The sequence below is a fragment of the Palaemon carinicauda genome, chromosome 12, assembly GCF_036898095.1.
Source record: "Palaemon carinicauda isolate YSFRI2023 chromosome 12, ASM3689809v2, whole genome shotgun sequence".
NCBI lineage: Eukaryota > Metazoa > Arthropoda > Malacostraca > Decapoda > Palaemonidae > Palaemon > Palaemon carinicauda.
In genome coordinates this window covers 47,444,029-47,467,760 of record NC_090736.1, presented here as the reverse complement: position 1 = coordinate 47,467,760, position 23,732 = coordinate 47,444,029, and the positions used below count along the sequence as shown (strand labels likewise).

Genomic DNA, 23,732 nt, shown 5'->3' with positions numbered 1-23,732 from the left:
GCCTCAGAATCGACATAAAACGTCCTCTGGCAAGAAAGTGCCTGAGGTGGTAATTTCAATTATCTGTTCAATTTAAGGGACTCCACGGGTACCAAGACTTGAGTACTGAACGAGTCTAGCATGTCACGGGTCTGGTTTGACACTGAAACATCGAAATAGTGTCTCGCACTTTGCAACTGTGGAAAGATCACATCTAGGGCGCAGCATCTACTAGTGACTTGCGTGTGAGGTGGTTTTCCCAAACCATCCAAGTAGTGAATAAGACTCATGATCTTTAAGAAATGGGTGGCTTCAGTCCCAGATGTCGGAGCCTCGAGGGGAGCTACGTCAGCAGAGCTGGGGCCAGCACGTGCAACAGAGTCCGGAGTCATCAATTGTAATTGGGGTATGGTCATCCTGATATGGTTCCTGTTTAGGCGCATAGGGCGGTTCTGTTTTAGGAACAGAGCCAGAAGATTTAACTCTTGCGTACAAGTCCTTACTTTCTCAAATATCATTACGCAAATGATAAGAAGGGACACAGAAAGACTGGGATGAATCATATTTGCTCCTCTGGAAAGGCTTTCTACCCCTTTACGCATGAGAAAGAGCAGTAGAGAACTCTTTTTCAGAGCTCAACCTATGAGATGAATAACATCTCTTAGAGGAGGGCCACTTAGGACGAGTCCTACGTGGACCATGTCGGTGACATTTTTCAGTAGGTATTATTCTGAGTGGATGGGGGTACCTTCCGAGGAAAAGTGGGGGTACCTTCCGAGGAAAAGAGTAAGGGTTCCGGTGCCCTTTTCCTCTCCTGATTCTGAAATAAAGAATACCTGGAAAAGAAGTTTTTGGTTGTTCCATAGAACGGTTAATCTCTGAAGTAGTATGAACAATGGGCAAGGCATTAGCTTGCGTATGTTGTGGATAAATAATAGGTTTGCCATTGATATGACGTTTCGAGGATGGATAAATAGGATCCAACTAAGGTAATTGAGTTCTAGAGGTAGAGGGTACCGGGTAGTCAACCTAGCCCAGGTTGACATAGATATATAATCGTGTGTAACGTCAGCACGTCTACGTGCTTGGACAGGCATGGCACTATAAGGTCGTACATCTCTAGGATATGGAATGATATAGTCATTGCACAGAGGAATACACTCATGCGCTGGAATAGCAGCGCGTTCTGTGACATTATTATGCAAAGAGATGGTGGTACAGACATATCAGCCTGTGTATGCTGTGATACAGTGATAAATGTTGTTGAAACGCACCAAGACAGTGAAGACTTTAGTCTTCCACAATGCAATAACTGCTTGGAAAGAAATGACGAGATTGAGCCATGACAATTCGGCCAAACCAATTAAGTCTGTGATGTGGACACTCCAGAGGAAGTCTGTACAGCATCGGATTAAGTGATAGGGGAAGTCTGGAATGAGCCTAGAGAATACTTAAGAGAGCGATGACGAGGACCCCTGGGCATAGGAGGCAATCCAGACTCGTATGAACAAGTGGGTGAATGATAAGGATCATCCAAAAAGGGCTCCTCAGTACATGGGGACTCGGTAGTCTCTACTCGAGAGTGTGGCATTCTCGGGTAAGAATAAGGGGAGACTTTCGACGATTTTATGGATGATACCCCAAGAGGCAAAAAGTCATCCTACTGGAACTCTGCCATAAAGGGCTCACCGATAAGCAGACTACTGTAGTGGGAGGTGAGGGAGATCTACGTAAATCAGGACACTGGGATTGGATCACACACAGTAAGTGCAGGGGCTGTTGCCAGGGGATCAGTCTCATGCAGCGACTCATGATCACTAGGCCCATGGGGCGATAATACATTAACAAAGTTACTACCATCAATATGTAAGGTAATCAAATCTCGACTGGTATCCTCAGTTACCAGAGTCCCTGAAGGATCCACACAAGGAGGAATGGAGTGGGAAATATAGTGTCGCAGAAATGAACTTATGCTTCTTGCTATCTAAGGAAGAAGACGAGGAAGGAGAACGCTCCCTTTCAGCTTGTTTCTTATAATGGGAACGATATTTCTCCTACTAGGAGGACGACCACTCCCTACAATAATCACACGGAGATTTTATGGAACACCGTTTACCAGCAGTTCGGGCAATGGGGATGTGGATCTATCTAGACCGGACACATAAAAGTGCCACAAGGGCAACCATCACACCCAGGAAAAAAATACATTAAACTAGCAACACTAGACAATAAGGCACAAAAAGCACTGCATAGGGTGAACCAGTGTGGAGAGAGTCGTGATCTTTGAGTTACAAGAGATGACGGCCTCTTCGCAGCACAACCAGGAGAGAAAGAAAGCTTGCCTTGCAGCAGCAAGTAACACTACCCAGCAGTGGATTTGTCTATTAACCTGTTAAGCGTCACCCACGTGATAAACCGTTCACCACGATCTACTCGGTACCGCCTTCAACTGCATATTCCGTTCATGATTTTAACTGCCTTTATCAAGTCGTCAGTCTAGTGATAATACGTTTACTCGTATAGTAAGTATAGGATCACCACTTGGCAACACTCTCAGCATATGGGGGCTGTAAATAGAAACTTATATGATGTCTGGCAACTATTTTTCTGAAGGTAGCTTGATGTTAGAAAACTGGTTTCCTTTCAGTGCGCTTCAGGCATTTATATGGATAAACAGATTTTGAGCCAAGTGAAAAATCTATTTTTGGGTGAAAGAGCCATGTCGTCCTGATGGAAGTTCCTTCATTAGTAGCTTCCTAAGCTATATGTGTCTACAGTGATATATCCCAGAGAATTTACCGAAGGTACCCAGAATTCTAACTCCTGGAGCGAGTATCCTTTAAATTTCTCCAAGGGATATTGCGTAAGGACGTATCTTGACACATCTCATAGCTATTTACACCCCCAATAGCCTTTCACTTCGAGAGGGAAAGTGGCAAGAAAATTAGGAGAGTCGTTAAAGAGGTAAACAACTCGACTCTCCTAATGTACTGTAAATAGTTCAGCCAATCGCCACCGTACGGCGCCACCAAACCATTCTCCGTAGCTTTGTAAGTATTACAGATACAGTACTTAAGGGAGGGATTAACATCCTTTTACCAAAGGAGGGTGGGTCCATCAGGACGACATGGCTCTTTCACCCAAAAATAGATTTTTCACTTAGATCAATATCCGTTTTTTCGGCTTAGGCCATGTCGTGCTGATGGAAGTTTACCAGAGCATTAATGTATCTGTGGATTTAATAGTGCCGTTGTCTTGAATTGACTATTTCCTAATCGGTCATAAAGACCAAAGACACTTGATGTTACCGTAATACATCAACCAACTGAGCATACCATATGCCGGCTCTTCCTGCCCCCTACAGGGAAAAGTCTGTATAGACTCCAGGAAAAAACCCGAGATTGTGAGTTCAAGGAACAATTAGCAAGCAGAAGTATATCGTGTCGTATATACGTAAAGTGTAGTTTGTACTAAAGCGCTGAATAGAGTACTGTACCTCCCAGGTCTGGATCAGGCAGGCAAGTTAATGTTCACGTAGGAATCATAATACAGTAAACAAACATAGCACAACCAAACTTACCTGTTTGCATGGTAAGGGAGACTTTGTCCCACAAGGTCCATAAGAGGATCAAGGATACTCTGAATATAATCTAATAATCTTAAGGCGAAAGAGACGCAAAGATTCCTTCTATAGTTTATTTACAAGAAACACAAGTAATGATTAAATAATATATTTATGCTAGACATAGACATAACAAGCATAACAGTAATAACAAAATAAATAAGTTTCATCTGAAAGAGAAACATTGCCACTCCATGGAATTAGGAAATTTCATTATATATGTTATTACTAAAAAACATTATGCATAAACATGCTGGCACTCGTGTCAAAATATTATGCTTAAGGTCACTTAACTATGGAAGACAGTTCATAAAGTCCATATCAACACTAAAATATCATGATATACCTAAGTGTATCATGCACACCCTTCACTAGCAGTCCCAATTAGTGCACTGTCCTTCGCAGTAATCAAGCTGCAGGCTTTATTATACTGCCTGCAGCCACCACATGAAATTTGATTTCTTGTAATTGCTTCGCATAGTGCCTAAAAAATATTCTGGAAGACTTCCAACCAGTATAAGCACGCAGGTTATCAAACGACATAGTCTGAAGGAAGTTTAGAGACGAGGCAACCTTTCTCAGATCATGACCTGCGGGTGTACTATCAGGATCCGCTCTGCGAATAAAGTAAGTGATTTTCGCCCTTATCTGTTTCAAAGATAACGTCGAACCAGAAGTCTCTCCCCTAAAAAGCTGACCTCCCTTAAAGTCTGAAGTTCTATGAAGATAGACCTTTAGGCATTCCACTGGGCAGAGGGATGCTTCTCCCTTCAGAGGGGCAGATTCTCCAGGGACCCCATCTCTTAGTGGGTAGCTCATTCTTGGCGAGAAACGTCGGATCCGGAAAGAGATTCAGTTCTCCATTCGGTGTAAACTGAATGTGGCCATCATCCCTCGAGAGGGCCACTATTTCACTAACTCTGGCTCCTGAGGCTAGTGCAAATAAAAATATCACTTTCTGAGTCAAGTCTTTCAGCGAGCAATCTTCATTGTTCAAGGTCGAGGCCAGATGAAGAACCTTATCCAAAGACCATGAAATAGGCTTTGGAGGGGCTGCAGGCCGAAGTTTTGCGCAGGCTTTCGGAATCTTGTTGAAGATTTCGCTGGAAAAATCCACTTGGAAGGCATATAGAATCGGTCTAGCTAAGGCAGATTTACACGTCATGATCGTATTAGCCGCTAATCCTTGTCCATGAAGATGGATGAAGAAGGACAAGCAGAAATCCGTAGAAATCTCGAGGGTTCTTCGCCTTAACAAAGGCCACCCATTTCTTCCAGGAAGATTCGTATTGTCTTCTTGTTGACTTTGACTTGTACCCTTCTAAGAAATTAATACTGTCTGCAGAAATCCCGAACCTTTTCCTGACCGCTAAGGTGAGAAATTCATGAGATGAAGGTTCTGGGTTTTCTCTGATGAAGCGTAGACAGTCGAATTCTGTACTAGCTGAGTCAGAACTGGTTACGGCAACGGGATCAGCTTCAGGCGTAGTCTGACTATCACTGCCCTCCCCCGAAAGGATCTCATTTTGTCGAGGGCTTTCAACAATAGATTGGTTGGTGGGAACAGGTAAATCCTGGACCATCTGTTCCAATCTAGGGACATTGCGTCCGTTGCTTCCGCTAGAGGATCCTCGTACGGGGCTACGTACCGGGCTAACTTCTTGTTGTCGCTCGTTGCGAAAAGATTTACCTGCAATCCTGGGACTTTGCTCAATATGAAGGAGAATGATCCTGCGTCTAGGGACCATTCGGACTCTATCAGGTTGAACCTGGATAGAGCGTCCGCCGTCACATTGCAGAATCCTTGAAGGTGGACTGCTGATAAGTGCCATTTCATCTTCTTGGACAGATGAAAGATGGCTAGTATCACATGATTTAACTGAGGCAATCTTGAACCTTGTTGATTTATGCATCTCATAACCACTTCGCTGTCTAGAACCAGACGAACGTGGATTGAGTGGCGAAGTTTCAGTTTCTTCAGGGAAAGAAACACTGCCATGGCTTCCAGATAGTTGATGTGGAAGGACTTGAAGAGAGGAGACCAAGTTCCTTACACTTTCCGATGATGAGAATGACCCCCCCATCCTTCCTTTGAAGCATCCGTGTGGACGGTGACTGCAGGAGGAGGTGGTTGCAAGGATACTTTTCTTCTTAAGTTCTTCGCTTCCGACCATGGCTTGAGAATCGATCGCAGACGATTTGGTAATGGTCTTTGTAGATCTCTTCGATTGTTGTAAGCGTATTTTCTCCAGATCCCTGATGCATCTTTTAACTGTGCTCTCAAAAGTGGGTCCGTCAAAGAGGCAAACTGGAGAGACCCCAACACTCTCTCCTGTTGTCTTCTTGATATCCTTCGGGATTGAAGAAGATTTTTGACAGCCCTTGCTATCTCCTTTCTCTTTGCTTTTGGCAAGGAGAGGCAATGTGACTGTAAGTCCCAGTGAATTCCCAGCCATTGGAACTTTTGAGCCGGAGACAGCCGCGACTTCTTCAGGTTTATCTTGAATCCTAGGTACTCTAGGAATTGGACCACCTTTCTGGAGGCTTGCACGCATTCTTCCTTGGATACTGCCTACACCAGCCAGCCGTCCAGGTAGGCCATCACCTGAACACCTTTGAGGCGTAGTTGTCGAATAACTGCGTTCGCAAGCTTTGCGAATATTCTCGGTGCAATGTTCAGACCGAAGGGCATGGCTCTGAAAACGTATTTTCTTTTCTGGAGCTTGAACCCTAGGTAGGGGGAAACCTGACGGTTGATTGGTACATGCCATTAAGCCTCCGTCATGTCTATGGAGACTGTGTATGCCTGTTTGGGCAGAAGGGTCCTTATCTGCTGAAGCATCAGCATTCTGAACTTGTAGTTCACAATGAACTTGTTGAGTGGTGATAAGTCCAGAATGACTCTGAGCTTTTCCGAATCCTTCTTCGGAACACAGAATAGCCTTCCTTGGAATTTGATGGACTTTGCTTTCCTTATGACTCTCTTGTCTAATAGTTCTTGAACATATTCTTCCAGAACTGGGGTTGAAGGTTGGAAGAAATGAGGAAAGCTTGGTGGAGTTGAGTTCCAACCCCACCACAGTCCCATCTTGATCAGGCTGTGGGCCCAAGAATCGAAGGTCCACCGATCCTGAAAGTGTAGAAGTCTCCCTCCTACTGGCAGCATCTCATTTTGAGTGCTGGTTGGAGGATTTACCTCCTTGGCCACGACCACCTTTGTTGCCTCTTCCTCTAAAGGGGCGTCTAGAGGAGCCCCGAAAGGAGCCTCGAAACTTTGGCTTAGAAGAAGCCGATTGCCTTTCATAAGCTGGGGTGAAGACTGGTGACTGAGACGCCAGTGTTTGGGGCACCAGTTGAAAGGTGGTGGTGGGTTGTGCCACCGTCTGGGACACCGTGGCCACGGGAAGCTGTTGCTGTCTTGACCGAGAGGGCAAACGTGGACGCTTTGACTTGTTCTTCGGCTGGGGACCCCATCAGCGGAAGATTCTCTCTTCGAAGACAAGCCCCATTTGGAGAGGAGATTCCTATTCTCAGAAGCAGCCTTATCTACGACCTCCTTGACCACATCACTAGGAAAGATGTCTTTTCCCCAGATATTAGAAGCTATCAGCTTCCTAGGTTTGTGCTTTACAGAAGCGGAAGCAAACACGAACTCCCTACAGGCCGTCCTGGCTCTGATAAAGTTGTACAGGTCTTTAGTCACTGTAGCCAAGTGAGCCTTGGCAAAGACCATATACATATCTGGGGTATCAGGAATGCTAGCCATCGTTTCTAGCCCTGTTTGTAGAGACATGGACGCAGCCAAGCGTTCCTTAGTCTCATGTTCTCTCTTCAGGAGAAACTCTGACAGTTTTGGGAGGTCCTCGTTGAACTGACGTCCAGCGATATCGGCCTCCAGCTTCCCGACTGAGAAGGTAACATGAACGTCCTTCCAGTCTTTGTCATCTGAAGGGAAAGCAAGGGAGAAAGGCTTGCTTTCTTATAGCGTGGGACAGGGTTTTCCTGCCCTTACGGCCTTCAGGGCTGCTTTAAACCCTTTATCCATAAAGGGAAAAGCACGTTGAGGGTCAGCAATAAACGATGGATGTTTCTTGCTTAAGGCCGGCACCTTTGAGCTAGTGAATGCCCTCTCTTTTAATTTCGATGTAAGCATCGCTTGTGCCTTAGCGAGCTCAAGGACAATTACTTCCTTGGGCTCCGTCTCTTCTTTCGATGCCGGTTCAGTTCTGAGCCGGACATAACAATCCAGGTAGGACGCTCTGTTGGGCCAGAACTCAATTTCCTCTACTGGTACGGTACCCAGTTTCTCCGAGAGGAAGATCTTGCCTGCTGACATAGGCATGTGCTCCGCATACCTCCACAGGTTAACGTCGGAGAACACAGGAAGGTCCTTAACATTTAGCTTCTTCGGGGTTAAACGCGAAGAAACTAACTGCTCGATTTCCGACCAGAAAGTAGTCTCTTTCTCTGTAGACCTCTTCTGTAAGTCGTGTACCATGGAAATCAGGGATTGAAGAGTATTCGTAATTGCCTCCAATTGAGGCGGTTGCGAAGAAGTTGAGGGTGCTGGTTCAGCCACAGCCGCTGAAGAAACCGAAACCGCTTCAACGTTCTCCACATCACTAGTAGGAGGAACAACTGCCTCCTGGTCCAACTCTTCCACGAGGAGATTCTTCTCGGTCTCCTCGGAAACGACAGACATATTGTCGTTCAGGTGGATACTCTCCAAAGTATCCGCAACGTCAGGTTCTCTAGGCTTCTGAACCTGAATCTGCACCAAGGGGATTGAAGGTTTTGTCTGGGGAATGATGGAATCATCACGAGCTCCGGGTAAGAGACAGTCCCTCATCCTAGGATGAGGTATGGGCCCGAGGTGTTCTTCTGAAAACCTCTTACCAATTTATGCAGCGTAGCCCTAGCTGCATCCCTAGACTCAGTAGACTTTTGTTCATCAAAAGCCTCCTTTACCAACTTCTCACACACGGTACGTACCTCTGGGTCCCAGTACTTGAGGGCCCCTTTGGTGACAGAACAGCGGACGTGAGACCTACACACGCCATGTCCGTAGAAGTCCTTGCTGCGGACCCTACAAAAGTTGTTCCCGCATTCGGGATGCTCCTCCTGTAAAGAAAAGAAAAGCAAATGAGTTTTCTGTGAAATCTTCAGATTTCAACATAAGTTATTATATTTAGCTTGGATAGGGTAAGCTATAATGTAGGAAAGACACCTACATGTGTTTCCTGTTCAGCCATTTGCTATGACCTCCTCCTATATTGAACTAGGAAATTCATAAAGAATTAAATAACAGAGGGAATACCCAAGATATATAGTGTCTTCTTGCCACATCCTCTTATAATGTTCAATATAATGGATAATTTTAATGGACATAACCATTAATATAGAAGAGAATCAACTCTCTATGTGATGGTCTCACAAATGGCTGCTCAAGAACCACTTGCAGGTTGGAAAAATTACTATATTTTTCTGGGTACTGCAGTTGCCGGCGGCAGTATGCCGTCAGTATTGCCGGCCCCGCCCTTACTGTAGAGTCCAACGGTGTGATAGTAATAATAAGTGTAGTGAGTGTAGGGAGTGGTCTACCTCCCAGTGGGAGAGGTTTTCTCGGCGACGTAAGAAGAAGTCCAGGCGGGATATTTCTCCTTCGGAGGTTTCTTTGAAACGAGAAAAACCCAAGGACTCTTCTTCCTTTGCCCAAACCTCCTCCGAAGCTCTCACTCGATCGGTCTCTTTCGAGAGACCGTCGAGTGGTAGCGTAGACCGTGGTTCTGTTTTCCAAACTCGGGGTTCGAGAGATGGCGTTGCCTCCCCTAGCGAGGCAGCTCCACCTCTCCCCCCCGGGGGAGGATGTGTCATTAACCGATTTATTTCAGCTTTGGCCTTCCTTGGGGCTCAAGGGTTCGCCCTCCAAGGAAGCTCTCCTTGACATCATCCGATTGGGTGCCGCTGTTAAGCAATCGCCGACTTTGGCAGAGGTTGATCCTCTGTCAATTGTCGACGTTGTGGTGTCAGAGGTATCCAGTGTGGTATCTCCTAATACCTCTGCCTCTTCACATCCCGCAGTAGCTGGAGGCTTAGTTTCTCCCGTTTCTGCTCAACCAACGAGGGAAAAACTAAGTCCAACAGTCTCTCCTGCCAGTGTTTCTTCACCTCAGGGGAGTTCACTTACAAAGACTCCTCTTCGGAGGACTGCAGAAGGTCAGCTTGCTGATCCAACGCCCCCAGAGGGCGCATCCGTCGCAAAACTCGCCTTCCCCTTCGCCAGAGAGGTCTTCCTTCACCTTTTAAAGCGGTGACGAGGCGCCTCTTTGGTTCATCGTCTTCGTTGCAGTCCGCCGCAGAGGAGCCTCGTCAATGTTCACCGACTGTTCCTGCTATGGTCCTGGACCTCTCAGCGGATCGTTCGCGATCCCCTTCGGTGGAAGGTCGTCCTTTCAAAGGACACGTTGACCTTCCACCCAGCAGACCTGCTGACCTGCCATCGCCGTTCCTGAGAGCTGATGCGCTTTACGCGCCCATGAAACCTGACTACCATGCTCGTCAGGCACTGAACCCTGTTTCAGGGCATCAAGGGCGTAAGCGCCATCGTGCGCATACTTCCCCTATGCGCCATGCTGGACACGTGCGCCAACGTTCTCCTGCATACCAGCGCTCACTTGCGCACCAGCGCTCACCTGCGCACCAGCGCTCACCTGCGCGCCATCAACCTCCTGTGCTCCAGCGCTTTCCCTTTCATCAGCGCTCGCCAACGCGCCAGCGCTCTCATGCCCGCCCACGATCTTTGGATCTGGGCGAGGATGCGCGCCCGCATACTGACGCGCGAGCAAGATGCGCGCACACGCACACAGGCTTCCCTTCTGCCGCAAGGCACGCTGTTCTGTGCTTGCGGGGAGGGGAATATGGCGATGGCGACCTTGCCGTGCGTTGTCCAGCAGCCTCGCGTGTGGGAGGGTATTGACGCTCGCGCCCGGGAGACTGCTGGAACGCGCGCGGGAGACTACTGATGCACGCGCGGGCGCGCAGGAGTGATGGTGTACGGGAGACTGTGGGTTCACCGGCGCTTGCGCGCGCGCGGGGGTGAATGTTCGCGCGCGTGGGCACGCAGGATCAGGATGTTGGACACGCGGGCGTGCGGGCAAGAGTTCGCGTGCCCCAGAAGGATGTGTCACAATGTATGGCTAATTAGGCATAAGGTATCCTACATTCCCTCCATCCTCCACCTCGTAAGGAGGATGGGGAGATACTTGTACAGAACCGCTGCTCGGCATGGAAGATCATCACATCAATGTCTGTAGTGTCCAAGTTAAAAAAAATGTCTAAGTACTGTTTTCTCTATAATAAACTTGTGTTCCTCATTATCCTGAACTTTAGTTGATATTCTGTGGATTGGTGGGATTTGTAGTTGCTGTTGTTGCCAGTTGAAAGCGGTCAAGAGGATAATAAACATGTTCTACACATGTTAAGTTTCAATAATGAATCCTGATTTATCCCGCTGAGATAGCACAACGTCCGATCCTGAATATATCGGAACGATTGCTACACTCTAGGAGGTGGGAAGGGAAAAAGGAAAAAGGGCCACACATTCCACCTCTAGTCCTAGACTAACGCCGAGACCATTATCTTAGACTAGATAAGATCTATTCTTGTCCATTACAGAGCTAAGTAAGCTGCACAACCTGATGAACAGCTAGCACAGGTCAAAATGAAAAGGTGTCTAAAAACTTGTTGATATACTCCCATGTAAAGGTTGTCTGGTGCTTCCAGACTCTGGGTTTTAACACTGGCACCACCGGCAGGTTCCATCTAAAGGATAGGCACTTCCTATCTAGCTGTATGCCAAACAGGTCGATCCACAGAAATCCCTCCAACCAGAGGACTCTCCGTTATGCCGGGATGTAGGGCCCATTCTGACCTTACAGCCTTCCTCTGGGGACTAAGTATATCTGCTGGCCCATTCCTCTTGCCCAGAATGTGATTGGCTGACAACTCCCCGGCATAGGTAGTAGGTTGGCCAGGGCACCAGCCGCCTGTTGAGATACTACCGACAGAGTTATGGGGTCCATTGACTGGCCAGACAGTACTACTTTGGATCCTTCTCTCTGGTTACGGTTCATTTTCCCTTTTGCCTACACACACCGAATAGTCTGGCATATTCTTTACATATTCTCTGCTGTCTTCATACACCTGACAACACTTAAGATTACCAAACAATTCTTCACCCAAGGGGTTACTGCTCTGTAATTTTTCAGTGCAACTTTCCTCTTGGTATGGGTAGAAGGGACTCTTTAGCTATGGTAAGCAGCTCTTCTAGGAGGACGACACTCCAAAATCAAACCATTGTTCTCTAGTCTTGGGTAGTGCCATAACCTCTGTACCATGGTCTTCCACTGCCTTGGGTTAGAGTTCTCTTGCTTGAGGGTACACTCGGGCACACTATTCTATCTTATTTCTCTTCCTCTTGTTTTCTTAAAGTGTTTATAGTTTATATAGGAGATATTTATTTTAATGTTGTTACTCTTCTTAAAAATTTAATTTTCCTTTTTTTTCTTTCCTCACTGAGCTATTTTCCTTGGAGCCCCTGGGCTTATAGCATTGTGCTTTTCCAGCTAGGGTTGTAGCTTAGCAGTTAATCATAATAAAAATAATAGAATGCTGTCTCGAAAAGCATCTGCTTATTCAGCTTGTAGAGCTAGACGTAAGCCAATGTGGTGGCGTTGTCGCAAAAACCAACCAACTGGATGCCTCCTCAATGTTCCTGGAGGGCTTGCAGCGCTATATGACTGCTAGATCCTAGACATCAAAGGGTACATACTTCTTCTGACCACAACGTTCAGCCATTCAGGCGTGAGTCCCTCCCCTCTTTTGACGCATCTGATCATAGTTGCATGAAAGGAGGTGGAGTCGAGTGAGACTCCCCTGAGGATTCATCACTAGCCAACAGGTAACATTGACCCAAACCTCTCGTCTTGCCAGCACAAGGAGGAATGGAAATTCCTGGAGACTAACTAGTGATTCTTCAAACAGTATATGAAGAGATCTCTGGCGTAGATACTCGCTTGAGGCACAAGCTCTTTGGGTGAGGAAAGGTGGCTGAGAAGATTCTGCCCATGCTGCAGTAGTGTTGTATGACAGAATAGATGCACTACCTACTTAGGCTTGATGATACGATTGTCTAACTAAGCAAATTTTGCTGTTACCGGCAAGTCGAGCTCGATCCTGTCACTACTGCCACATGGAGGAGGCCTGGATCACCCACTGAAGGGATACATCCAAAGTTATATGCATGCCTTGTAACGGCTCCAAATTACTACCCAGGTAAATATCTGAATGAACTCCTGAGGAGCAGGACCCAGTCCTGAGCCCAGAGACCTGAACTGGTAAATGAAACCAATGCGGGAAAAAGGAAGTACAGTACTAATAACGGACTGATGCATGGGTACTAAAAATGGACTTTTATTATAAAATGGATTTTTACTATAAAATGAAATTTTATTGCATACTTACCAAACAATTATACAGCTGTATGTTCCCTACGAATGGCACACAATAGATTCAAAACTACCGCGGTGGCGCCGCCATAGCTGATGTAGGTGACGTCATCTCCTTCCACTCGAGGAAGCTACAGGTACAACTGTCCAGGTAATATCAATTCGTTCTGCCCAGCCATCCACTAGTGGGGAGGAGGGAGGGCTTTGATTAATAACTGTTCGGTAAATATGCAATAAAAATGACAAATTCTGAGATAATTTGTATTTTTCCTAACCATACAAACCTTAGCTATTTACATGGGGTATTACTTTCGGCGTAGCTGAAATGACGAGCCATTAGATTTTTAACGAGGGTAGGGGAGGGGTAGCTAGCTACCCCTCCCCCCTCACACACCGGTGAACTGATTCGCTTCACTAGAGGTAGGACTTCATGGGGGACAGGGCTGACGGGTAAGTATGTGTAAATAGCTAAGGTTTGTATGGTTAGGAAAAATACAAATTATCTCCGAATTTGTCATTTGTTCCGTAACCGAAATACAAACCACGCTATTTACATGGGGTGACTTAACCCTTAGGTAGGGTGGTAAGTCCCAGCCTTACTGGCTTTGGCTTACCCGGGGACTCAGGATCCGAGTGTGTAGTACTCGAGATAAGGAGTCTCTGCACCTCGCAAGTTCCTCGCTCCGCAAGGAACGTGCGGCCTACATAAGCTAGTGTGTGAAGGAAAGAAGTGACTCGTCCTAGGAAGTTGACCTGAAGTCCTTTAGATGGAAATCTAGGCTAGGACATTCCCAATACCACCTCGTCAGGGTATGGGGGACGCGACAGTATTATATTAATACTAGAAACACAAGGAAGCATGGTTTACCTGCAGTGGTTTGAGGTCAGCTGTGCAGAGAACCCAGGATGCTGCTTTCCCCAAGAGAGGGGAGGATGTAGAAAAGAGTAAGGGCCAGACATACTTTTTCATTCATGCAGACTAAAACCGGGTAACAATGCCCTCAACCTTCTGCTACTTGTCCATTAAGGAGCCTGAGGTTAGACCAGCTGTTGTGCAGCCACCACAGGGCCGATAGAGAACGTATTGAGCCTCCTGTGGGTCACGTCTTGCAGGTAGTGGGCTGTGAAGGTCGTTTGACGCTTCCAGACCCCAGCTTGTAGAACCTGCGTCACTGAGAAGTTTCTCTTGAATGCCAGGGACGTAGCAATGCCTCTGACATCGTGTGCTCTCGGGCGACGTGACTGAGGAGGGTCTGGATTCAGGGAATGGTGAATGACCCTGCAAATCCAAGCTGAGATGGTGTTCTTAGTGACCCTCCTCTTCGTCCTCCCTGTGCTCACAAACAGGGCTTGCACTCGAGGACGAACTGCAGCTGTTCTCTTCAGATAGAGCCTCAGACTCCTTACTGGGCATAGTAGGAGATGGTCTGGGTCATCTGTTACAGAACGGAGACTCGAAATACTGAAGGCGTCAAACCGTGGGTCCGGAACGCCAGGATTCTGAGTTTTAGCCACAAACTCAGGGACGAACCCGAACGTTACCTCCCCCATCCCCTTGAATGGGCGACGTCGTACGAGGGCCAAGAAGTTCACTGACTCGCTTGGCCGAGGCCAAAGCGAGCAGGAACACCGTCTTCCAAGTCAGGTGACGATCAGAAGCTTGGCGTAATGGTCCGACTGAGGGCAGGTAAGCTCGTAGCTTCGTATGAGTAGGAAAAGTTCCAGTGAGGAGGAAATGTTCATTCCTTTCAGCCTGAAGGCCAGGCTTAAGGCTGAGCGATAGCCTTTCACCGCTGAGACCGAAAGGCGCATTTCTTCCCGCAAATACACAAGAAACTCAGCTATTGCTGGAATAGTGGCATCGAGGGGAGAGATACCCCTTCCACAACACCGACCACAGAAGACTTTCCACTTCGCCTGGTAGACCCCTGCAGATGACTTTCGCAGGTGTCGAGACATCCTCACCGCAACTTGTTGCGAAAAGCCTCTCTCTGTGAGGAGATGCTGGATGGTCTCCAGGCGTGAAGCCGAAGCGAAGCTATGGCTTTGTGGAAGATGTTGCAGTGTGGTTGCTTGAGTAGATCGTGTCGTGGAGGAAGCTCTCTCAGGAGTTCCGTTAGGAGCTGCAGAAGGTCCGGGAACCACTCTGCAGTTTGCCATAGCGGAGCTATGAGGGTCATTGACAGGTTGACCGATAGTCTGGTCTTGATGAGCACCCTTCTCATCAGAGAGAACGGTGGGAAGGCGTAAACTTCGATGTTGTCCCACCGTTGTTGGAAGGCATCTTGCCAGAGTGCCTTGGGGTCCGGGATTGGGGAACAGTATAGCGGAAGCTTGAAGTTCAAGGCTGTCGCGAACAGGTCCACCGTCGGGGAACCCCACAAAGTCAGGACTTTGCTGGCTACTAGAGGATCCAAAGACCAATCGGCACTCACTATCTGCGATGCTCTGTTCAGACTGTCGGCGAGCACATTCCTCTTGCCCGGAATGAAGCGAGCCAATAGTGGAATCAAGTGGACTTCGGGCCATCTCAGTACCTCTATTGCAAGATGGGATAGCTGTTCTGAAAAGATACCTCCCTGCTTGTTGATGTAAGCCACCACCGTGGTGTTGTCGCTCATCACCACCACGGAGTGACCCGCCAGGATCCATTGGAACTGTTGAAGTGCCAGATATACGGCCTTCATTTCTAGCAGATTTATGTAGAGGCACTTTTCTGATTCTGACCATAGGCCTGAGATCCTGTGGTTCAGAACGTGGGCCCCCCATCCTTCTTTTGAAGCGTCCGAGAACAGCATCAAATCCGGGGGGAGGACGAGAAGATCCACTCCCTTTCGAAGGTTTTCGTCCGTCACCCACCACTGAAGGTCCGTCCGTTCCGTAGGACCCATAGGGACCAGGATGTCCGGGGAATCGTGGCCTTGATTCCACCGGGACTTGAGCCGCCATTGCAGGGATCTCATCCTGAGGCAGCCGTTTGGAACCAGGCGGGCTAAGGAGGAAAGGTGACTTAGGAGACGTAACCACGATTGGGCTGGAAGCTCTTCTCGTCTGAGGAAAGGATCTGCGACCCTCCTCAGCCTTGCTAACCTGTCGTCTAATGGAAAGGCTTTGTGGAGATTGGTGTCCAATATCATGCCTAGATATACCAGTCATTGAGATGGAAGCAGAGAAGACTTCTCGAGATTTACCATGATCCCTAGATCTTGGCAAAGTCCCAGAAGCTTGTCTCGGTGTCGAAGAAGGGACGACTCCGAGTCTGCCAGGATCAGCCAGTCGTCCAGATAACGGAGGAGACGGATGCCGATCCTGTGTGCCCACGAAGATATCAGGGTGAACACTCTGGTGAAAACCTGCGGTGCTGTGGAGAGACCGAAACACAGCACCTTGAACTGGTAGATCTTGTTGTCTAGGCTGAATCTCAAGTACTTTCTGGAAGACGGATGAATTGGGATCTGGAAGTACGCATCCTTCAGATCCAGTGTACACATGAAGTCTTGCGGTCTCACTGCAAGTCTGACCGTGTCTGCTGTCTCCATGCTGAACGGAGTTTGTTTGACAAACTTGTTCAGGGCTGAGAGGTTGATGACGGGTCTCCAGCCTCCAGACGCCTTCTTTACAAGAAAGAGTCGACTGAAGAAGCCTGGGGAGCCGTCGACGACCTCCTGGAGAGCATCCTTCTTGAGCATGGTCTCGACTTCTGCCCGAAGGGCTAGCCCCTTTACCGATCCCATGGCTTAGGAGCTCAACGACACTGGATTCGCTGTCAGGGGAGGAAGAGATGTCGTGAACGGGACGCGATATCCCTGACTGGTCACGGATATCGTCCAGGAATCGGCCCCAAGTTGCTGCCACCTGAACGCGCAACTTTGTAGGCATCCCGTCCACTGGTGGACATGCAGGGGGATAGCCAATCCTAGCGTTTGCGGCCTCGGCCACTCCCTCTAGGATTCTTGCCTCCCCTAGAGTACTTTCCGCCCTTCTTGTCTCTGACAGGAAAGGGCTGCTGTTTGGACACCTTCGTCTTTGCTGCCGGCGCCGGTTTCGTCAACTTGGACTGGCGAGGTTGTTGTGGTGCTGGAGGTTTGTAGGGCTTAGATGTAAGAGCCCTTTGGAGGAGAGAATTGTGGTTCGATTTCCTCCACCTCTCAACTGCCTGTTCCACATCCTTGGGCTCAAACAGGCTCTTTCCTAGGATGAAAGAGTGTCTGAGCTTGCAGACATCCACGGCTGGGACCTTCACGTGGGATCTCTCGGTCACCGCATCACGTCGTTTCAAGATCGAGTTTGCCCACAAGTTCAAAACTTGGTGGGCCAGAAACTCAATGGTACGTGTGCCCGAGAGGAGGAAGGTCTCCAGGGCCTTTCTGGTGCTTTCCTTCGAAAGATCCTCGGAACGCAACAGGATGCCCAGAGACCCTAGCCAGACATCCAGCCACGAAGTGGCCTGCATGGCACACTTTGCGACCTTCTCCTGACTCAGGATCTCCGTTGCCAAGAATGTCACCTGCTGGTTGGAAAGTCTCTCAAGAGAGACTCCCCTGGTAAGCTCTTCCACGGAGTGGTGAAGAGGAAGAGCTAAACAAGGCTCCTCCATGATCTCAAAGTACCTCCTCTGTTGGACACGAGGAGGTGGGAGGAGCTTGTTACCAGCAGAGGAACGGCTGGAGGAGGCGAGTTCCGCAAGCTGGCCCTTAACCTTATCTCTGGCACTCTTCACCCCTTGGGACCAAGGCAGAGCCGTGCTGGCCTTAGAGGGTTTTTGAGTGCCATAGACTTGGTCCAGGACCGTATCCTTGCCTTCACGAGGGGCGGTCTTGGGGTCCTTGAACTTGTTGAGATGTCTCATCAAAGTCAGGACCTGCCAGAAGGCGTGCTCTGAATCATGCTGCTCTCCTCCTGGTGAATTGGCAGCAAAGTCTCCTGTCCCCAACTGCTCTACTTGGGGGGACACGTGGACGTTCTCCTGGGGTCTCGCTGGCTCTGGTCGAATCCTTGAAGAAGACTTCGGGACGGTCTTCGAGTCCTTCAGTTCCCTTCTAGGAGGGATGCAAGACTCCAGCAAAGAAGCCTGAGGGCTCTTCTCCGCCCCAGTACGCGACGATTCTCCTACTCGTGGTGGGGTCTCTCCCATTGGTGCGGTGGGAGAAGGTCTCACCTCGGTAGATTCTCCTGAGGACAGAAAAGCTTCGTCCACAGGAGAAGGAGAGAATTTCTGAGGGGGGGAAGGAGCCTTCCTTACGGACTTCCTGGGGGCCAGTTTGACCCTAGGAAAAGTCACCACAAACTCTACTCCTCTCTTCCTCTTCAGTGGGGACGCTGGTTTGAGACCCAAACCAAGGGTGACGACTGACGGACGCAGTGTCAGAGACTCCCACTGGAGGGAAGGGGACCGGGCGATCCTTTGGAGTAGACACCACAGGGCCTGCCTGAAAGGAAGAAGAAAAATGGTGCCTAGACCTCCCTGAAGACTTCCCCTCCTCCTGCGAGTGCGCTATCCTGTGCTTGAGGGGAGGGGGGGATCGTGAAGATGATGACCTGGTTGTGAGCGCTCCTGGAGACTCGCTCGGCTGCTCGCGTTGTGAAACCCGTTGAGAATCGCGCTTGGGGTCGCGCTCGCGCGATGGACAAATCGCAGGTTCACGCGCGAGTGCGCGGAGATTAAGGCATGGGAGAGGGGGCGAGGGGGCGAGGGGGCGAGGGGGCGAGGGGGCGAGGGGGCGCAGGGGTGCGCAGGGGTGCGCAGGGGTGCGCAGGGGTGCGCAGGCGAGGGCGTGCGCGGCCGTAAGGGCGAGCGATGGCGCACAGGCGAGCGATGGCACGCAGGCGAGCGTCGGCGCATTGGCGAGCGATGGCGCACAGGCGAGCAATGGCACGTAGGGCGATCGTGCTCAGGAGAGATAGCGCGTGGGCGTGTAGGAGACCTTCGGCGAGCAGGATCGTGTGCGCGCGGTCTGGAGCAGGCAGCTGGGGAGCAGGGCCAGCAGGAGTAGAGGAGCGTACCGGGGGCTGCTCGTGGGAGCGTGCAGGAGACTTTCCGTGAGCGCGTGGGCGTGTAGCGTCTCGTCCAGCTCTAGAAAGGCACGAAGGCGAGTGCGCACAGGCGAGGACTGACGCGTGGGCGAGTTCGGAGGGCGTGCAGGTGATCGCGGGCGAGAAGGAGAAGGAAGAATCTTCTTGCCTGTGCCCAGATCCGGGGATCGTGCGCGCTCTGACGCGCAGAAGATCACTGGCGAGCTGGAGATCGTGGGCACGCCTGGCGCGTGACAGGAATAGGGCGCGCAGATGTGCGCTGGCGAGTAGGAGATCGCTGGCGCGTAGGCGAGCGCTGGCGAACAGGAGCACGGTGACGAGCAGGAGAGCGCTGACGAGATGACTCTGCCTTTGCTGCAGGAGATCGCTGGCGCGCAGGAAGGCCCTCAGCAACAGCAGGAGAGCGCTTGCGCACAGGAGAACGTGGGTGCGCAGGAGAACGTGGGCGCGCAGGTGAAACCTGGCGCTGCAGAGACTTGCTCACATTATGAGACAAGTCCTTTTGCCCTGAAGGGACCGGAGGCCGTTGGAAAACGGGGAGCGTAGGCGCCCACAGCACGTCAGCTTCCAGGAACGGAGAATGCAGGTCCACAGGTCTGGCAGGCGTTGGAGATCGCGAACGATCTGCAGAGAGGTCCAGAGATGCGGCTGCAACGGTCAACTCACGTCGAGGAGGAACCTTTGCGGGGGATGTCGAGGGTGAAGAACCGAAGAGGCGCCTCCTAACTCCCTTGTAGGGAGAAGGAAGGCCTCTACGGTGGAGAGGAGGGCGAGCCTTGCGGCGAAGACGACCTCTAGGAGCAGGCACACCATCGTCGGTCCTCCGAAGAGGAGTCTCTGTCAGTGAACTCCCCTGAGGGGAAGAATCACCCGCAGGAGAGACCGTTGGACTCAGCTCCTCCCTCGAAGGATGTTCAGAGGGGGGAACTGAGCCTTCAGCTACATCAGCAACCAAGGCAGGGGTTTGACCCAACCCGTCGGAAGCCTCTGCCACAACAACGTCGACGATAGACAAAGGATCTACCTCCGCTATCACCGGCGACTGCTTGACAGTTGCTCCCAACTGGATCAAGTCAAACAGGGCTTCCCTGGAGGGCGAACCCTTAAGCCTCAAGGAAGCCCAAAGCTGCAATAAATAAATCATCATTAGTTACAGAGTTATCAATATCCTCCCCCTGAGGAGGAGGAGGAGGAGCTGCCTAGCTATGGGAGGCAATTCCCTCTCCCGAACCCCGAGGTAGGTCAACAAAAGAATGGCCTACGCTACCACTCGCTGGCCTCTCACGAGAGACCGATCAAGTGGAAGCTTCGAAGGAGGTTCGGGCAGCGGAAGACGAGTCTTTGGAACTTTCCTTCTTCAAGGCAGCCCTTGAAGGAGAAAGAACCCGCTTAGACTTCTTCTTCCGTCGCCGGGAAAACCTCTCCCACTGGGAGGTAGACCACTCCCACCACTCACTGCAAACATTTTCTCTATCACACCGTTGACCTCTGCAGTACGGACACAAGGTGTGAGGGACCGTCTCGACCGCCGACAGGAAAGTCCCACAAGGGCGGTCGGGTAAGCCAGGGCATTTCCGCATGATAGAGGTAGAGGCCAACTTCCGAACACACTCTGAAAGAAAAAGCAAACAAGATTAAGGCTGTCAAAATGCGAGGGTGAGGTAGACACGTCTGACCGTCACCCGAGCCAAAAGTGAAGTGAATCAGTTCACCGGTGTGTGAGGGGGGAGGGGTAGCTAGCTACCCCTCCCCTACAGTTAGCGAGGGGGTAGTAATCCCTCGTTAAAAATCTAATGGCTAGTCATTTCAGCTACGCCGAAAGTAATGCCCCATGTAAATAGCGTGGTTTGTATTTCGGTTACGGAACAATTTCATTCTGTAATAAAAATCCATCTTTATTGCAGTGTCTTACCGAACAATCATACAGCTGATTACCCATTGCAAGGATGGGAGGCTGTGATTGTAATTTTTACTTCAACAATCGCATACAATTCTTGAAAATAAAGTATACCCAAGAGCACTGTTAGTGCCTGTTGTACTTTTATAATATAAGAGAGCTACTGCAGGAGAATACTGCCTCTGGTAGGTGCTCATTTTACATAGTAAAACGCTTGGAATATGACCAATGGGTGCCTCTACATGGAGTGGAAATTCCTCTAAGTCATGGTGTTCACAGCTGACTCAACAAAGATACAAGAAAATATTCCCCTTGCCCTGGGCTAAGACCAGAAATAACCAACATGAAAAAACTGTCACCCACACCAAAATAAAAACCTTTACCCACCAAAACTAACACTAAAATGACTGGTGAGTACTCCAGCTACATTTGTACCCCCAGACTTCCCTTTGACTTGTCAACCTTGGTACAAGGCGAAACATAGGCTAACAGAGGGAGCAACCCCCTGTGTCGTTCCTCCCAACACCATGCCAGCTACCGAAAGTGGACCGAGAGACTTACAATCTTCAAACGCTGTCTCGATTTCTTTCATATAATGCGTAGCAAACACATATTTAGACCTCCAAAAGGTACTTTGAAGGATAGCGGATAGCGACAAGTTGTGTTGAAAAGCGAGAGAAGTCGCTACCGCTCAAACTTCATGCGCTTTCACTCTCAGTAAAGGAAACACTGCATCGTTAGCTTGAGAACGTGCTTCTACAATTAACTCTCTCAGGACATAAGAGTCGTTCTTCTTCTTCCTGGGCTATCAAGTCTTCAGGTTTTTGAGATCAAAGTTTCGTGGCCACGGATTAGAAAAGTTGCGCGAATAATGTATGTGCGACGAATCCCAACATTATTGCCGAAAGAGTTTTGATCGTTGACTAACTGTAATATTTTCTTGAATGAGAGCGAACATGTTCTCAAACAAAATACAGTAGATCCCCGGCATACGGCGTCCCTAGCTTATGTTTTTTTCACGTTACGGTGTGGAATACGATTTTTTTTCGTCCCCTCGTTATGACATTTTCCCCAACTTACGGCATCGAATTCTGAAACTCAAATTTGGTGGTTTCTACGCGTACGACTGTGCGAGTCAGTAGCTTACCACCATGCTCATACGTCACTAAGAAGCTGGTCTGCTATTGGTCGGCGTCACGGCGTCACTAAGATGCCGATACGCTATTGGTCGAAAATCCTCCCACAATGCTTGAGAGAGATGCTGCCTCTCTCTCTCTTTGTCATATGCGCGCTCAGTTCAGAATCTCGTGTGCGTTTCGTAAAGACTTGATCTCGTGTGAGTACTTGCGATATTCTTATTTTTTGTGCATTTTAGTGCTTAATTATAACTTTAATTCATTAGCCATGGGTCCCAAGATTGCTAGTGATGTTAAAGGCAGAAGTAAGAAGATGATAACTATGGAAACAAAGCTGGAGATCATAAAGAAATATGAAGAAGGCATGCGCATCGTTACCCTCGCTAATACGTACGGCCGTAACCAATCTACGATTGGTATAATTATTAAGAATAAGGAAGCCATTAAAGCAAGTAAGTCTTCTAAAGGCATGACTGTCCTTGCCAGTGGAAGGACCTCAATCAAAGATGATTTGGAGAGACTCCTTCTTCTGTGGATTAAAGAGAAGGAAATCGCTGGTGATACACTCACGCAATCGGTAATTTCGCACAAGGCGAGCGCCATCTTTGCTGATCTCGTGGAAGCCCAGAGAGACGGCGGAGGTGAAGGAACGTCGCAGCAAGCCCCCAAGAGTTTAAAGCTTCTCATGGGTGGTTTGATTGGTTCAGGAAGAGGACTGGTATTCACTCAGTCGTCAGGCATGTAGAGGAGGCCAGTTCTGACAAGAAAGCAGCAGAAGAATTCCTCAAGAAGTTTGAGAACGTAATTTCCAGAGAAGGCTACATTCCTCAGCAAGTTTTTAACTGCGATGAAACTGGCCTTTTCTGGAAGAAAATGCCCCACCGTACATATATCACAGCTGAAGAAAGGAAACTTCCTGGCCATAAACCAATGAAGGACAGACTAACGCTCGCATTGTGTGCAAATGCCAGTGGGGACTTGAAAATTAAGCCCCTACTGGTATACCACTCAGAAAATCCTCGTGCCTTCAAGGCACAGAATATCATGAAGGAGAGGCTCTCGGTATTTTGGAAGTCTAATGCTAAGGCCTGGGTCACGAGGACCATATTTATTGAGTGGATAAACGTCTGCTTCGGTCCTGCTGTCAAGAACTATTTAGAAAAGAACGATCTTCCTCTGAAATGTCTCCTGGTGCTGGACAATGCCCCTGCTCACCCTCCTGGCCTCGAGGACATCATTCATCCTGACTTCTCCTTCATTAAGGTTCTCTATCTGCCACCAAAGACCACCCCTCTCCTCCAGCCTATGGACCAGCAAGTGATTGCCAACTTCAAGAAGCTTTACACGAAGCATCTGTTCAGAAGATGCTTCGAAGTGACTGAAAGCACTCAACTCACCCTCCGTGAATTTTGGAGGGGGCATTTTGACATCGTTCAATGCCTGAAGATAATCGACACAGCTTGGAATGAGGTTTCACGGTGCACCTTGAACTCCTCATGGAAGAAACTGTGGCCAGCTGTTGTAGCAGAACGAGACTTTGAAGGTTTCGATCCCTCAAC

At 49.1% G+C, this 23,732-nt stretch overlaps 1 long non-coding RNA gene across 2 annotated transcripts in view; it reads right to left on the bottom strand.

Moving 5' to 3' along the window:
• The window catches only part of LOC137650539 (uncharacterized), a 75,872-nt gene that overhangs the window by 31,404 nt on the left and 20,736 nt on the right, over positions 1–23,732 (bottom strand). The gene's annotated exons all lie outside the window — the stretch shown is intronic.